The sequence below is a fragment of the Dendropsophus ebraccatus genome, chromosome 5 (genome assembly GCF_027789765.1).
Source record: "Dendropsophus ebraccatus isolate aDenEbr1 chromosome 5, aDenEbr1.pat, whole genome shotgun sequence".
Lineage (NCBI taxonomy): Eukaryota > Metazoa > Chordata > Amphibia > Anura > Hylidae > Dendropsophus > Dendropsophus ebraccatus.
Genome location: NC_091458.1, coordinates 136762501 through 136780026, shown reverse-complemented (window position 1 = coordinate 136780026; position 17526 = coordinate 136762501).

Genomic DNA, 17526 nt, shown 5'->3' with positions numbered 1-17526 from the left:
CCTGTATGATAAAGGAAGCATAACGCTGCCTGCAACCTTCCTAGGATCCATACTTGAGGAGCAGATTCCAGATTTGCATCTGCAGAAGACAGCAGCAGGACAAGTGAGTATTAAATAGTGCTATGGGGGGGGCATCAGCACATTAAGTCTTATTAAGCAAATGATATTTTATTAAGAGGACATAGTGTATTAAAACTGAAGAAGGGAGGAGTGGGAAGAGTGGCGTATCCAGTTCCCTCCAATGTGTGTAAGCATACCACTCAAGAACACACAGCATCACTGCCAAACATAATAGCAAAAACATTATTCAAACCTCATAGTGAACTCTATTAAAAAAATAGTTTTCCTTTCCGTCCGTTCTCCCTGAAGTGAAAAGGTTTTAACATACCTAAAATGATACCAATAAAAACTAGATTTTTTCTGCAAAACCAAGTCTGTATTATTAGGCTAAGTCAACAAAAAATTTTTAAAAAGTTATGAATTTCAAAATACAACATAACAGAAATTCTGAAGTTTCACCACTCCTTAGTGTGGGTGTGATATTGCATCCACTTAAATGAGTGCAGCTGAATTGTTATACCGCACACAACCACCAGGTGTCTCCCAGCAGTGTTCCTCTGCTTACCCCTCCTAGCCTGGTCCTGGTCCTGCCTGCTCTTTCACTGCGCTGTCTGTGCCATCTATGGCCGTGGGGCCCTGTCAGCGCCCTCTCTCCTTACAGCCTGTGCTACATGCTTCTGGCCGCTGCTAAGGTTCCCTTGTCTTCTAGGGCGTGAACTGCATTATTTCTTCTTCCACCTATCCTGATTCTTCAACACCTATTGAAAGCTGCTCCGCCCATTCCTTCTTGCCTGAGCATTGTTGATTTCTTGAGAAGGTATCTGATTGGAATCGGACCTGCAAATGAGCCATCTGCCTCTTTTGACTACACCGCTGCCTCATCACTAGTACCATGTTGATTCTCCTGGTGACGCCCCGCCCTAATGACTTCATCTTACCTGCCTGTTTACCCAATGCCTTGTAATAGCACTGTCTGATCGCCAGGATCACACCAGGACCATGTTTGTAGGGTCACTTGGTGTCCTCTAGCAGCAGAAGTCCAGCGTCAGCATCCTGAAGAGGCATTAAGGTCGAAGCCATAGGCTGAATACAAGTTTTTCAAGGAGTCCTGTGTGGATTCAATGGTGATTATTTGGGTTTGTGCAAATCCAAACATTCGACAACTTCACTCATCTCTATTAAACAGTAGTTCTTACCTCCTATAGGTATGTTATTACTTATGGAAAGTTAGACAAATTCCTAATGTACATTAATTATGGGAAATGCACATATAGGGCTATTTCCTTTAATTTAGTAGATCATGAAGTGTTTAATTTCTCTCAAAAACCGTGACGTCACAAATCAGGTGTATTTCCTATGGAGTGTCCAGCAGGGGAGCAGTATATGTAGAAGGGCTGCTTATAAACTATTTTCATGTCTGTAGTGGGTCTGTATTTTGCTGTTGCGGTGAGCTGTTGCATTTTTCTGTGTTTTTGTGTGTTTGCAATTTCAGCCATGGCAACGTGCTCCTGCCTGGTGTGAACGGTGTTCTAGGAGAGCTGACCAATTTTTTTCTTTTTTTTCTGTGTTCCAGTTGGGGGAGTGGTTGCCTCTATTTGGTCGTGCACTCCACCTGTCTCACCCAGGTGGTGCAATCATTTTTGCAGGTATTAGACGGATCTTGCATGCCCAGAGCATAGGCGTATTACACGCCATGGAGAGGCCATTACAGTGTAGGGTCTGCCTCGATATGAGTCCACCTTATCGTGGTGAGGCAGTTTACACAAATAGTAACCAAGAGACTCATTATTTTTGTGGGAGTTTTTTTTAGCAGTGTGTTTGCAATTTCAGCCATAGCAACGTGCTCCTGTCTAGTGTGAACGGTGTTCTAGTAGAGCTGACCAATTTTTTCTTTTTTTCTGTATGTGGAAGCCTATGGACTGTATTGAAGTGTATGGAAGATGCAATGTAATGTAAAAACTACACTTTATTGATGGACTATGTGTATGGAATAATTTGGGTAGGAAGGACATTTGCTCCCCAAATGGAGGGCACTAAGCAGGGAGGGAGAGAGATGCGGGTGCATCTATCTACCTCCTCCCTTCTCCCTGCTTGATACAGTGGGACAGAAAGACACTACTACTACTTCCATCATCTGCTCATAGTATGAGCAGATGATGGGAGGAGTAGTAACAGTGAGATCCCCAGCACCAAGCCTCCCCCCAACCCGCCGCACAGCTGCTGCCGCTGCCGCTCTACCTCTTAGATCTGGCCCCCAACTCGGGGCGGCAGTGAGCTGGCAGTCCGGTACCAGCAGGGAAGTGAGAGGATGTGCATGCTGGGGGTTTGGTGATGGTGGGCCAGATCTGGGAGGTTACCAGCTGTGCGGCGGTGGTAGCTGTGCGGCAGGTGTGTGGTTGGTGGTGGCAGGTGTGTGGTTGGTGGTGGGTATAGCGGCTGAGGCTCATACTATGAGCAGATGATGGGAGTAGTAGTGTCTTTCTGTCCCACTGCATCAAGCAGGGAGGGAGGGAGGGGGTAGATAGATGCACCCACACCTCTCTCCCTCCCTGCTTGGTGCCCTCCATTTGGGGAGCAAGTGTCCTTGCTACCCAAATTATTCCATACACATAGTCCATCAATAAAGTGTAGTTTTTACATTACATTGCATCTTCCATACACTTCAATACAGCCCATAGGCTTCTACATATACTGTGCCCCCTGCAGGACACTCCATAGGAATTACACCTGATTCGTGACATCACGGTTTTTGAGAGAATTTAAACACTCCATGATCTATTAAATTAAGGCAAAAAGCCCTATATGTGCATTTCCCATAATTGATGTACATAAGGAATTTGTCTAACTTTCCATAAGTAATAACATATTAAAAAATACTTTTGGCCGAACTTCTCCTTTAACATATAATGATTTTGTGCTTCCACCGGAATTGGTCGCTCAGCATTGATTCTATATAGAATGTTCTGAAAATGCAAGCAGCAGTGCAGAACAGGCGGCTTGGGATTTGGCAGTGGCAAGGGAATGGGGCAGGTAAGTATACATTAATGACATATCCCCAGCAGTCCCAGAAGCCTGGCCAAGTATTCATTTTTCCACACTCTCTAATCCTCCTAGCCTGAGGCTGGGAATTCCAATACTGACCACCTATACACCAATCGTAATAGATAGAATGTTTCTTAATACCCCAGTAAACTTCACTGATGGCTTGTGTTAGTCTTATCAGCACAAAGCATGAGAAAAATAGCTTGTTCTCTAAGGGGTTAATGTTCCATTTTATTTACTGTGCAATACAGGTGGTATTTTAGTTTAGTTAATGTCATTCATAGCAACCTTGATCTATGCGTCTGTGTCAGTCCACATTAGTACTGTGATCTGTAAGAGACATCCTAATAGCAAACACAACCTTTGGAGTAACCTGATGATGTGTCTGAAAGGGCAGCAGAACATACACGTGTCAGTATATAAACATAAATACACTGCACAGATAACAACTGTAAGTCCACAAAGAATATTGTAAAATAACAAGTTACCTAATGGAAGAGAGGGGGGGGGGTCTTCTCCAGTGCATTTCATTACAATGAAGCACACTTGTCCGCTTTATTGTAGTCTCTAGGGGTAATCCCAGTATTAAGTCACCTCCTATCCACATTAAAGCGTTGGGACCTTCACTGATTTTAAAGGGGTTATCCAGCGCTACAAAAACATGGCCACTTTCCCCCTACTGTTGTCTCCAGTTTGGGTGGGGTTTTGAAACTCAGTTCTATTGAAGTAAATGGAGCTTAATTGCAAACCGCACCTGAACTGGAGACAACAGTAGGGGGAAAAGTGGCCATGTTTTTGTAGCACTGGATATCCCCTTTAAAGTGAATGTACCACTAGTACATTAGAATGCATAGATTGGCGAGCCGATGCCGTGGTCCCTTTTTTGAACTGCTGCCCGGTTCCCACACACGGCACCGGTCTATTTCCGAGCACCGTCCGGGCATGAAGCACTGAAGGTGGGCCCTCCAACCCCCAGTGTGACGATCTCCCCTTCCCTCTTTGACATGGCTCCAGTGATTCTAATGGAGCCGTATCACAGAGGAGAGGGGGTTTCATCACACTGGGTGCCCGGTGGGTCCGTCCCTAGTGCTTCATGCCCGGTCGGTGCTCGGGAATAGACCGGTGCCATGTGTGGGAACCAGGTGGCAGTTCAATAAAAGGACCATGGCACCAGCATCCCCATGTCAGTGCTGGTCTATTCATGTACAAGTGATACATTCACTTTAAGAACCCTTGAGTGATTCTCCAGCATACATGCTCGACCACCCTTTTAGCATACATGCTCGGCCACCCTGCTATTCATTTTTTATAGGCGTCTGTACATGACGGAACTTGGATATATTTGAAAATCCCATTGACAGTGACAGTTGACCTTCGTTTTAAAGATCAGTGATGGTCCCCATAGTCAGACCCCCACTGATCAGCTATTTATCCCCTGTACTCCTATAAAGGTGTTATGAATTGTTATAAAACGTTATAATATAGATTATGACCAGGTTTTCTGTGTAAGCCTGCAGTAATCGGTATATTGAGTTTTTTTTTTTTTTCAAAAACATTTTATTGGGAAACATACAATAAGTTGTCACAGCCATCAAAAGTGGACACCATTTTACAGAAATCCGTACAACCAGTCCAAAGCAAAAACATGTCATAACAGATATATATGATACACTAATATCTCAAGCGGCTACAGAAATACGACAGGCTGACCTGTCCTCTCCTGGATTCATCTGTATCTGTGACAAATCCCTTGGGAATAACATTTTCAGTCGAACTAAAACTCTCAGGACCCCCTACATTTATTCAGGGTATGCTGGGAGTTGTAGTCTCTGAGTGGACACTGTAAATCACTGTGTGCAGAAGCTCCTGGTGGCTGCAATCTGTGGGTGACAACCATCAGCCCTGAAGGTCCAGCAATACATCTGTCTACAGCAGCAGTTATCAGAGGATTCTACTATTGTACTACAACTCCCAGCATATCCTGAGGGCTGCAGACTGTCAGTACATGCTGGGAGGGAAGTGACTCCAGAACAGCACTAATAGGGATAGGGGGAGATGTTTTTGTTCTATCCCCTATTAGTGCTGTTCTGGGGTCACTTCCCTGCACTGAGCCCCCCCCCCCCCCCCCCAGATCTATGTACTCTGATCTCCCACAAATCATCCAGTGTATAGGACCCAACTACAACTCCCAGCATGTACTGACAGTCTGCAGCCCTCAGCCCTCAGGATATGCTGGGAGTTGTAGTGCCTGCAGCTGTTGTAGTTGGGTTCCAGTTTAAAAGTTTGCACTAGTGTACTGTAGAGTCCGCGGGGCTGTGTCAGTACACTACCGCAAACAATGCACTGACCCATTTAGACCCCAATGGTACACAGGCTCTGCACACTATAGAAATGATTACAGTGCAGTTACTAATGACTTACAGGTGACGTCTTCTTCAATTGTCGTCGCTCACTTTTTGCTTTCTTCTGCATCTGGTGCAGCAATCTTGAAGACTTCTCCGACCACAACTCGTCTGCAGGTGGGCAGATGGTGGTGACTGGGGAAGGGAGGCAGCTGGGGGTGACAGGGGAAACAGCTGGGGTGACAGGGGGAGCAGCAGGGAGGGGCAGTTAGGGTGGCAGGGGAGAAGATGGGGGGCAGCTGGGGTGACAGGGGGAGAAGATGGGGGGCAGATGGGGTGACAGGCAGGGGGAGCAGATAGGGGGCAGCTAGGGTGGCAGGGTGAGAAGATGGGGGGCAGGAGGAGCAGCTGGGGTGACAGGGGAGAAGCTGGGGGCAGGGGGAGAACCTGGGGGGTGCAGGGGGACAGGTGGAGAACCTGGGGGGTGCAGGGGGAGAAGCTGGTGGGCAGGGGAGAGGCTGGGGTGCAGTAGGGGGGCAGGGGAGCAGCTGGGGGGCAGGAGAGAGACAGAGGCTAGGGGGGAAGACGGAGCGGCCGGTGGCAGCCGGAGGGCAGGGGGAGCAGAAGAGAGACACTGGGGGTCAGGGGGAGAGGCTGGGGTTCAGGGGGAGCAGGGGAGTAGCTGAGGTTGCAGGGGGAGAGGCTGGGGGGCAAGACAGAGCGGCCAAAACTATTTGTGTGAGAATCTAATGTTGTTACTTACTCGGTAGTCTTGAAAATCGCAATGAAGTTCTGTGAGAAAATACTGAGGCTGGGGGGGAGACGGAGCGGCTGGGGGCAGCCGTAGGGCAGGGGAGCAGAGGCAGGCTGGTTCCCCCCCCCCCAAAATGCAGGTCCGGGGCGGGGGTATTGATAGCCGGGGTCCGGGGTGAGCTTCCCCCCTCTCAAAGTGCTTCCGGCACACACAGCCTGACAGAGGCCGGAAACTCACAGCTGCAGCCCCGCGGTGCCGGATCTTCTCTCCTGCTCGGCGATGACGTCACATCACGTGACCGCCGCCGAGCAGGGAAGAAGTCCGGGACCGCGGGCTGCAGCTGTGAGCTTCCGGCCTCTGTCAGGCTGTGTGTGCTGGAAGCTCACCCCGGCCCCGGCGACCTGCGGACCCCGGCGCTGCATTGAGAGGGGGGAAGCTCACCCCGGACCCAGGCTATCAATACCCCAACTCCAGCCCCCCCCCCTCGGCGCGGCCTAGGCACCCGTGGCCCGGTGCCTATGGCAGCGGAGGGGGTTAAAAAAAAAAAGGCAAATAGTGGCAAATACGGCCCTGCCGATTGTTGCAGCAAGTGCCAGCTATGATTGACCACCATGATGGCAGAAAGAGGTGTGGGTATTGTGACTTAAAGTGACTGTACCACCAGGCCCAGGCTGAAGCACTGGAGGTGGGCCGACCCACCCTTAGGGCCCTATTCCACCAGACGATTATCGTTCAGATTATCGTTAAATTGTTCGAATCTAAACGATAATCGTTCATTTGAATAGCAGTTAATGACTAACGACCGAACGAGAAATCGTTGATCGTTTAATAAGACCTGGACCTATTTTTCTTGTTGCTCGTTCACAAATCGTTCGCATTGAATAAGAAGTCGTTCGGTCGTTTGCAGTAGTGACGAACGCAATAGCGATGACAAGACGACCGCAAGAACGATCATAAGTAACTATTATCTTTCCATGTTAATGGGCGAACGATTTCAGCTTTTTTGTAATAGCGGTTGTTTGGATCATTTATCGTTAACAATTATAACAAATAATCGTCCGGTGGAATAGGGCCCTAAGTGGGAAGAAACTCCAGCCCTTCCATGACGTGACTCCATTACAATCAATGGAACCCTATCATAGAGGGGTGGGTCGACCGTCTCCAGTGCTTCAGCCTGGGCCTCGTGGTACAGTCACTTTAAATATAAACCCTAAAAAGACTGGACTTGTACATTAATATATTTGCCTTAATCTAAATCAAATAATTTATCTTTAGATTTTATTTGAATATTATTTGAAAAGAAAGCTGCTTTTCCTCATAGCAGGGTAATCTCTAATGATCCCGATTTGGACATAGAATAGAAGAAATCAACCAACCTTTCTTAGCAGGTCAGATCACTTTTCTCAGCCAATGGGAATGGGTATTTTGCTCCTTCAGACATAACACCATACTTGTTCTAAGTAATACATCTACACACCCATCTACTGTGCAATGTGTTATTGTCCTGTTAATAAACTGCTCTCACTTCAGCTAACCCCATCATCTGTGTCACAGAGCAGACAAATGTGTGCCAGGCTTTGGAAACAAAGAGAATTAAGTAATTCTTGTACAGAGGAGAGTCCTTGGAGTGTTTGCACATTCCAAAATCCTTTAAATTAGGAAACTAAAATGAACAAGCCAGTCCTTAAAGGAGAAGTCCGGCCAAAATTTATTTTTTATATGTTATTACTGATGGAAAGTTATACAATTTTCTAATGTACATTAATTATGGGAAATGCTCATATACTGCTATTTCCCTAAAAGGGGTAGTGTGGCGGTAAAAAATTATTCATAGACTAACACACATTACAAGGTATACAACTTTGTAATGTATGTTATGTCTGTGAATGGCCCCCTTCCCCGTGTCCCACCCCCCCCACCCGTGTACCCGGAAGTGTGGTGCGCTATACTCACCTGTCACGTGCCGACACCAGTCTTCGATCTTCATTCAGTGACGTCTTCTTCGCCCGCCCGCCGCTACCGAACACCCGCCGCTCTGGACTACTGAACTACTACTCTCCCCACCTGCTCATAGCATGCACAGGTGATGGGAGAGTAGTAGCCGGGTTATATCTCCGAGATCGCAGCCGCCACTGATGCCGCGCAGGGGAGCTGCACATCACTGCAGCCATCATCCCCCTCCTGCTGCTTCCTTACTCAATCTGATGGCTGACTCCCCGCCCGGCCCGCCGCACGTGTGATCGGAGAGCGGCGGACGGGCGGGGAGTCAGCCATCAGATAGAGCAAGGAAGCAGCAGGAGGGGGGAGCGGAGGGGGATGATGGCTGCAGTGATGTGCGGCTCCCCTGCACGGCAGCATCAGCGGCGGCGAACTACTACTCTCCCCACCTGCTCATAGCATGCGCAGGTGATGGGAGAGTAGTAGCCGGATTATATCTCTGAGAGAGTAAGGAAGCAGCAGGAGGGGGATGATGGCTGCAGTGATGTGCAGCTCCCCTGCGCGGCATCAGCGGCGATCTCGGAGATATAACCCGGCTACTACTCTCCCATCACCTGTGCATGCTATGAGCAGGTGGGGAGAGTAATAGTTCTGTAGTCCAGAGCGGCGGGTGGGCGGCGGCGGTTCGGTGGGTTACTGTTATGTACTGATTGCTTACATTTATGGAATACTTTGGGGAGCAAGGACACTTGCTCCCCAAAGTATTTCATAAATGTATTCAATCAAAAACACTGTATACTACATTTACATACACATCCATTGTAATTCCAATGGAGTGTCCAGCAGGGGCGCACTATATATAGAAGTCAATGGTACTCATTGACTTCTATATATAGTGCGCCCCCTGCTGGACACTCCATGGGAATTACACCGTTCGTCGTGACGTCACTGCTTCAGAGATAATTCTAACACTTCCTATCTATCTATCTCCCTATCTATCTCCATATCTCCCTCCCTATCTATCTCCCTATCTATCTCCCTTTCTATCTATCTACCTATCTATCTATCTATCTATCTATCTATCTCCCTATCTATCTATCTATCTATCTCCCTATCTATCTATCCAGTGGTACCTTGGTTTAAGAGTAACTTGAATTAAAGGGGTTATCCAGTGCTACACAAAAATGGCCATTTTCTTCCAGAGACAGTACTCTTGTCTCCAGTTTGGGTGGGGTTTTGTAACTCATTTCCATTGAAGTGAATGGAGCTTAATTGTAAACCGCACCTGAACTGGAGACACGTTGTCTCTGGAAGAAAGTTGCCATGTTTTTGTAGTGCTGGATAACCCCTTTAAAGGAGAAGTCTGGCGAAAATTTTTATTAAAGTATTATATTGCCCTTGAAAGTTATACAAATCCCCAATATACAGTCATTGAAATGCTTATAAAGTGCTTTTTTCCCTGCACTTACTACTACATCAAGGCTTCAATTCCTGGATAAAATGGTGATGTCACGACCTGACTCCCAGAGCTGTGCGGGCTGTGGATGCTGGAGAGGATGATGGCAGGGGGACACTGAGGGACACAGGGCACTGGAGGGACACTGAGCATCCCTCTGCCATCATCCTCTCCAGCAGCCACAGCCCGCACAGCTCTGGGAGTCAGGCTCTATGTTTGGCGGCGGAGGCAGACGGGGAGCAGAGCGGCACACCTCCCGGCAGGCATATGGTGGGGGGGCGGACAGGAACGGGGGGAGCAGAGCGGCACAACTCTCCGGCAGGCATATGTCGGCGGGGCGGACGGGGGAGCAGAGCATCACACCTCACCGGCAGGCATATGGCAGCGGGGCGTGGCGGACGGGACCGGAGGTGGACAAGGAGCAGAGCGACACACCTCCCGGAAGGCATATGGAGTTCGAGCAGACGGGAAGCAGAGCGGATAGGCCGGGGGAGCAGGAGGCACCGGAGGCAGACGGGGAGCAGAACGACACCCCCCCTGACAGGCATATGACAGGGGGCGGATGGGGAGCGGAGTTGACAGGCTGGGGGGAGCAGAGAGGCGATACAGTAAGCAAATTCTATGTCGCAAGGGGAAATGATAGAGTTAATTCCCTCATTTTCCTGAAAGGGGTCAGGGATTTGATCAATTCCCTAGGGAAATGATGGAACGGCGCGGTCATTTCATCATTTCCCGGGATTTGATCAAATCCCTGGATTCTATCATTTCACTGCAACATACACACACACATATATACAGTACTGGTGAAAAGTTTACACTTAATTTTTTCAGTTATCTTTCACATCAACACAGTTCAATTACAGCGTTCAAAGGTTCAGAAGGGTCAAAAAAGGTTTAAAAGCAAATAAATAATAATAATATTAATTTTTAACCTCAAACGCAACAATTACCTGAATTTCTAATTTTAACCAAAGGTCCTTTTTTCAGGCTTTTTTTCTCTCTTTTGGAGATTACTGGCAGGGGGGGTTCACACCTAAGATGCGTGCCAAAAGTTTTGATCAGTCGGGTCTGAGTGTTCAGACATAATGCATGCGGACTTCTCCCGTTTTCTTGATCGGTTGCAGTCTGAACACCCAGATAGGTCAAAAGTTTTTTTAAATGACAGGTACTCTTTAAATACAATAGTGATACAGCTACCGAATAACACCAGTATAAGTAGCAATTATTATAACCGTATATATTACCACCATACTGTACATGGGGTGTCTGATCGTAGGTACTCACTATGTAGTAGTTAGGCTCCTCTGTCCTTATATAATAGTTAGACCCTTCTGTTCCCATTTATATGTTAGTTAGGCCTCTCATCCATATAGTAGTTAGGACCCTCTGTGCCTCCAAATAATAGTAAGGCCCCAGTTTGACTCCATTTAGTATAGGCACCCTCTGTGCACCCATATAGCAGTAAGGCCCCTCTGTCTCCCCTGGTGATAGCCTCCCCGTCCCTGCAGTATATACTATACCCTGGTTCTCCAGTGGGCCAGTCCACCCCTGTCCACGCCTGTCCACTACATCAAGCATCATTCCCACTGCACCATGACCTGCTGCCCCCTCACCATGGCCATGGGCTGTATCCATGTTTTCCAGGACTTCCTAGTTCTGCATTTAACTTCTTCAGCCAGTGGTATTCAAATGCCGAACTCGAGCATGATCGAGTTGCGCTCATCTGGTACCAATGGTGCTCTAAAATAAATAATGATGATGATGATGATAAAACTTTTTTAAGAAACACTTGAACTTGCACACAGTGGTTGGTTCAGTGGCAACTGCTAGGACGATCTCTATTGAATCTCTGTGCATATTCTGCATTTTCCTCTATTTCGCCCCCTTTACATGCTGTTGGCATTCGTCCTCAGACAATATTTTACTGAAACAGACTAAAGATTTAGACACACCAAACCCTTCCTCAGGATTCAGTCTGTGTTTATATCAAATAAAAGCTTTAAGTATTTGTTCTCAGATGTAGTCTATACTCACATGAATATACTGTAAGGCCATGTTCACACGCTGTATGAGATTGGCCGTTCGGTGACCCGGTCGGGTCACAGAACGGACGGTCTCAGAAAAAATCATCCCGGCCGATACTGCAGTACCAGCCGGATGATATTTAGCGTCACTAAATTCTGATGCGGGCGATGCGCGCAACACAACTTCCCACTGCACACAATGGAGAGTGCGGCCGGAGCCGCATGCTCCACTGCTTGGACTGACAGGGTTTTCATGTTGACATGTCAGTTTCTTATAGTGCCACTAGGGATCCCGGCCGGAGTGTATACTATGTGTATACTATGTGTATACACTCCAGCCAGGATTCCCTCAGCCTTCAGCACAACGTAAGTTCCGTACTAATCCTGGCCATAGCAACAACAGCCATGATTACTACGTAACTTACGTTGTGTGAACATAGCCTAAGACTAATCCAGGGGGGGGACATTTACCAAAGTTCCACCCTAGGCGTACACTATGGAAAAGGTGCAGATTCCACCTTCTCCCTGGTGTACACCTGCTGTATCCCCTTCTCACCAGAAGGCAGGGGGAGGTGTGGCCTCCTCATTTATCACGCTTTACACTTATCCAAAACTGCACCCGGAAGCAGGTAACGCGGGGTGCAGGTTTGAGCGCCTGGCCGGCCTTGCACCACTTAGTGAATTTGGATGGGAAAAGGGGGGTGCGGCCTAAGTTAAGACCGGGGTATAAGTGCACCAGTCGTGATAAACCATATACCCCCCTTCCCAGGTGTCTATTTGGTCAATTCGGGCCAGGTATCTGTGGTGGTCTTACAAAGAATTTGGATTATTAATATCCGTTCTTAGAATCAAATCAATGTTTTTTCCTTAGTTCAAATTTTCCTCTTAGTAAATCTGGCCGGGTAAATGGGGACACGGCTTTATTTTAGACTAGCGTACAAGTACATGTCCCCCAGTAATTTTAGGACAATGGTTAACAATAAACAACAATTTCAAGACCAATTATAATCGGGATCACAGTGACACAGTAATTGCTTCATGGGAACGTGTCTTTAGTTGATTTTTTTCTCCTATCAGCAATGACGCTGTATGGTCTGGAGTTCTCTATAAAGTTGTTATCAGCCAAATGCAATAAAGCATACCTAATAATGTAAACAATGAAAATCAATAAACCCAATAAAGTCATGCAATAATGGCCATAAGACTGTAGTACAGTGTCTGAATGAAGGCCGGTGGTTTTGACCTTTGGAAACACTTGTATAATTTCTTTCACCCACACCAGACATAAGTATGTGATTTGTGAAATAATTAAACCAAGCAGATTAAGAAATGCACGGTAAGATTCCTTGGAAATGTTTTGAAGAAGTCTCTAATAACTTAACTGGATTGTATCACCTAACATTGCTTCTACTGATAAGAACCAGATACTGGAACATTTATCACTTATGCCTAGGGTAGAGATACCCTGCTTCACTGACACCCCGCCTCGCTGACACCCCGCTTCACTGAAACCCCACCTCACTGACACCCCGCCTCACCCCACCTCACTGACACTCCAGCAAGATGTGCATCCTGCTGCGAGTTTGTCTACCCATAAAGTTTACTGGGCAGGGATCCGCAGCTGGTCTCACTGCCAATTCGCAGCGAGAAACCCGCTGCGTATCTGGTACGTGTGAACGTACCCTAAATAGAAAACTTCTAGTTGTAATTTTTTTATTCCTGAGAATGATTCTAATATTTTAGCCTATTTTATTACCAGATTTGTTCCCGTTCATAGAGAAAATAAAGCTGTGGAATGTATTGTTGAACATATTATATTCTTCCCTTGTGCAATGAAAATATTGTATGAAATAATAAGGGTGGGTTGAGAAGTGGCGAGAAGAAATGGAGGCGAATCTACAGCATCTACATGGAATCCTCAGCCACACGCGACTCAGGCAGATTTCCCTCCTTCACATTGCAGAGGGTGACATTTGCTGGGTAAATATGCACTTTTACCCAACATAACAGCCTATTGTGGATGGGAAAACCTATAAAATGCCTGGAAATCCCTGCAAATATTTTTCTGCTATTTGTGAAAGGGCATTTAAAACCCCGCCATCATGCATTGCACTGTAAGTAAATTTTTTATGTCAAATAAAATAAAAATCTGCACCATATCCAGGTCTGAGCTCACCCTAATGATACACTGGAGCAGGGTCGGAACTACCGCCGTAGCAGCCGTAGTGGCTGCTACGGGGCCCCTAGCATCGGGGGGCCCGTGGCCTGGGCCCCCGGAGCTTACTGCCTACAACACCCGGTGGCCGAGCGGGCCTCCCGGGTGTTCAGTGTTCTGATTGACAGCGCGAGAAGCCATAGGCTTCCCGCCCTGTCAATCACTCTTGTGACCGCAAGCAGCATTTGCTTGCGATCACAGGAGTGTTGCCCCCGCCCCCGACAGATCAGCAGCTTCCAGGCGAAGTCCCGGGCAGCAACATCACTGAGGTCAGTGTGCGTCGCGGCGGCTGGGACTTCCGATAGAGGAAGTGACGCGCACCCTGTACCGGAAGTCCCAGCCGCCACGGCGCACACTGAGCTCAGTGGTGGCGCTGCCCGGGACTTCGCCTGGAAGCTGCTGATCTGTCGGGTGCAGATGAAGAGAGAAGAAGAGGCCTGCGACCGACGGGGGATCGTGTGGTTAGGTGAGTTGTGAGTTTTTTTATTTTTATCAGAGGGGAACACTGGGGGTTGTATATATATGGGGGATGCACAGCACTAGGGGCTGTATATATATATATATATATATATATATATATATATAGTGTATATATATATATATATATACATATATATATAGCCCCTAGTGCTGTGCATCCCCCATATATATATATATATATATATATATATATATATACATATATATATGTACAGCCCCTAGTGCTGTGCATCCCATATATATATATATATATATATATATAGGGGATGCACAGCACTAGGGGCTGTATATATATATATATATATATATATATATATATATATACAGCCCCTAGTGCTGTGCATCCCCTATATATACACTCACCGGCCACTTTATTAGGTACACCTGTCCAACTGCACGTTACCACTTAATTTCTAATCAGCCAATCACATGGCGGCAACTCAGTGCATTTAGGCATGTAGACATGGTCAAGACAATCTCCTGAAGTTCAAACCAAGCATCAGTATGGGGAAGAAAGGTGATTTGAGTGCCTTTGAACGTGGCATGGTTGTTGGTGCCAGAAGGGCTGGTCTGAGTATTTCAGAAACTGCTGATCTACTGGAATTTTCACGCACAACCATCTCTAGGGTTTACAGAGAATGGTCCGAAAAAGAAAAAACATCCAGTGAGCGGCAGTTCTGTGGGCGGAAATGCCTTGTTGATGCCAGAGGTCAGAGGAGAATGGGCAGACTGGTTCGAGCTGATAGAAAGGCAACAGTGACTCAAATAGCCAACCGTTACAACCAAGGTAGGCAGAAGAGCATCTCTGAACGCACAGTACGTCCAACTTTGAGGCAGATGGGCTACAGCAGCAGAAGACCACACCGGGTGCCGCTCCTTTCAGCTAAGAACAGGAAACTGAGGCTACAATTTGCACAAGCTCATCGAAATTGGACAGTAGAAGATTGGAAAAACGTTGCCTGGTCTGATGAGTCTCGATTTCTGCTGTGACATTCGGATGTTAGGGTCAGAATTTTGCGTTAACAACATGAAAGCATGGATCCATCCTGCCTTGTATCAACGGTTCAGGCTGGTGGTGGTGGTGTCATGGTGTGGGGAATATTTTTTTGGCACTCTTTAAGCCCCTTGGTACCAATTGAGCATCGTTGCAGTCATGGTGAGGTCTGGGCGAGTGGTGTGGTGGGGGATCGGGCGACAGGCAGTCCTGTGCTGAGGTCCGGGTGCCTCAACGGGGCTGCCTCATCCGGAATCGCGGGCACTTTCCTGATGTATATCAGGAAAGTGCCCGTGATTCCGGTGCTCCCATAGACTCCTATGGGGGCGTCTGTGACGGATTTCCGGACGAAAATATGACAGGATCTAAAAAATCCGGTCCTATTTTCCGGAACGGTGTCCGTGTCTAATGTAAGCCTATGAGTCCGAATATCCGTCCGGATTTCCTGATAGGAAATCCGGACAGATTTTCCGGACGTGTGAAGGGGGCCTTACTGATACTGACTGACACTGACACTACTGACTAACACTGATTGACTGACACTGACTGATACAGACACTGTCTGACTGACACACTCAGACTCTGACACACAGCACTTACAGCTCATTCGTCTTCCTCTTCCTCTCTATCTGGCTGCTCTCCACACTGTAAGGTTGAGGACCTTTGAGTCATGTCATCAGGTTCTTCACACTTTTCTCTCTCTGTGCAGGTTTTCTCTGTCTGCTGAGTCTTCTGATTTTCCCTTCTCACCCTGCACTACAGTAAGCAGGTTAAACATAAGGACACCTGGGCCCCTAGAAGCGCTGTGGGCCCCCGCACTTGCCCGGTTAAGCCTTGTGCTGACGGCGGCACTGGCTCTGCAGCTCAGTTCTATTGAAGTGAATGAAGCTGAGTTGTAATACCACACACAACCTGAAGACAGCTGGGGTGGTGTTTTTGGAAGAAGAAAAAAAATTGTTAAGTTTTTTATCCAACAGGATTCAGACAACTGATCAGGAGACACATGTACTAAAATAGTTGGGCCCTCCAAGATTTCCACAAGATTTTGGGATCTGTCTGTGGGAATTTAGGCCATTCAGCCAAAAGATCGTGTGTGAAGTCAGTGTCTAATTCACTTTCAACATGTTCTCTTTCAACATGTTGAAAAATTATCGTTGGTAGTTCGCTGATCGTTCACAAATATGTTCATCTAATAAGTCGTTCGCAGATAAAACATGCAGTGTGGGTCGTCCTGAGGAACGATTAACAACCGTAAAAATGATCATTTATATCGTTCAGCAATCGGTGAATGTAATAACATTAAAATCATTCGCTATTAAATCGCTAGTTATCACTAGCGATCGCTAGCGATTCACAGTGAGATCCGCTCTGTACATTTTGGGCAGACAAACTCGCAGCCGGACCAGACCAGAACACACACACTCTAAGGTCTCCACATACTTTTGGCCATGTAGTGTATATAATTATATAAGACTTAAAAGGGCTGTCAAAAACCGCCGAATGAGCATGTTTAGCTGGTTATGACACTCGTCATTACATTCCATAGAGATAGACAGCATATGCTTGCCTCTTCCCTCCAATATACAGTCTCATGTAAATACCTGTACTTCCCTCTCTTTGGGGATCCCAACCTACAGTCCCATGTAAATATCATTGCTTAGGCTGCCTTTGCACACACAGATTTATCTGACAGATTTTTAAAGCCAAAGACAGGAATGGATTTGAAAAGAGGAGAAATCTCAGTCTTTTCTTTATGACCTGATCTCTGTTTATAGTCTGTTTCTGGCTTTGGCTTCATTAATCTGTCAGATAGGTAACTTACATAACTTTAATTTTATTAGAAACGCTAAAAAAAACAAAACTTAATATCCTTAAAATTGCTCTATTACCATCCATATAACGCTTTTTTTTTTTTTTTGATCTATGAGGCGTCATTCGATTGGTAGATTGCTTGAGTATATGCATCTTTTTGATCACTTTTTATTACAATTCTGGATGTGATGTGACCAAAGTTGTTGTTTTTGTCTGTTTGTTTACAGTAACTTAAATTCCCCATGGGGACATAATAACTGTACTGATCTCTCATAGAGATCAATGTAGTACATATGTACTGCATTGATCCATGAAATCAATGTAGCCCATAGTAATCGAGTGCCGAGTTGGTATCAGCGTCATTGCAGTCCTGTTCCTTTACATTTTTTTGGGGGGGGGGCGGGGGGAG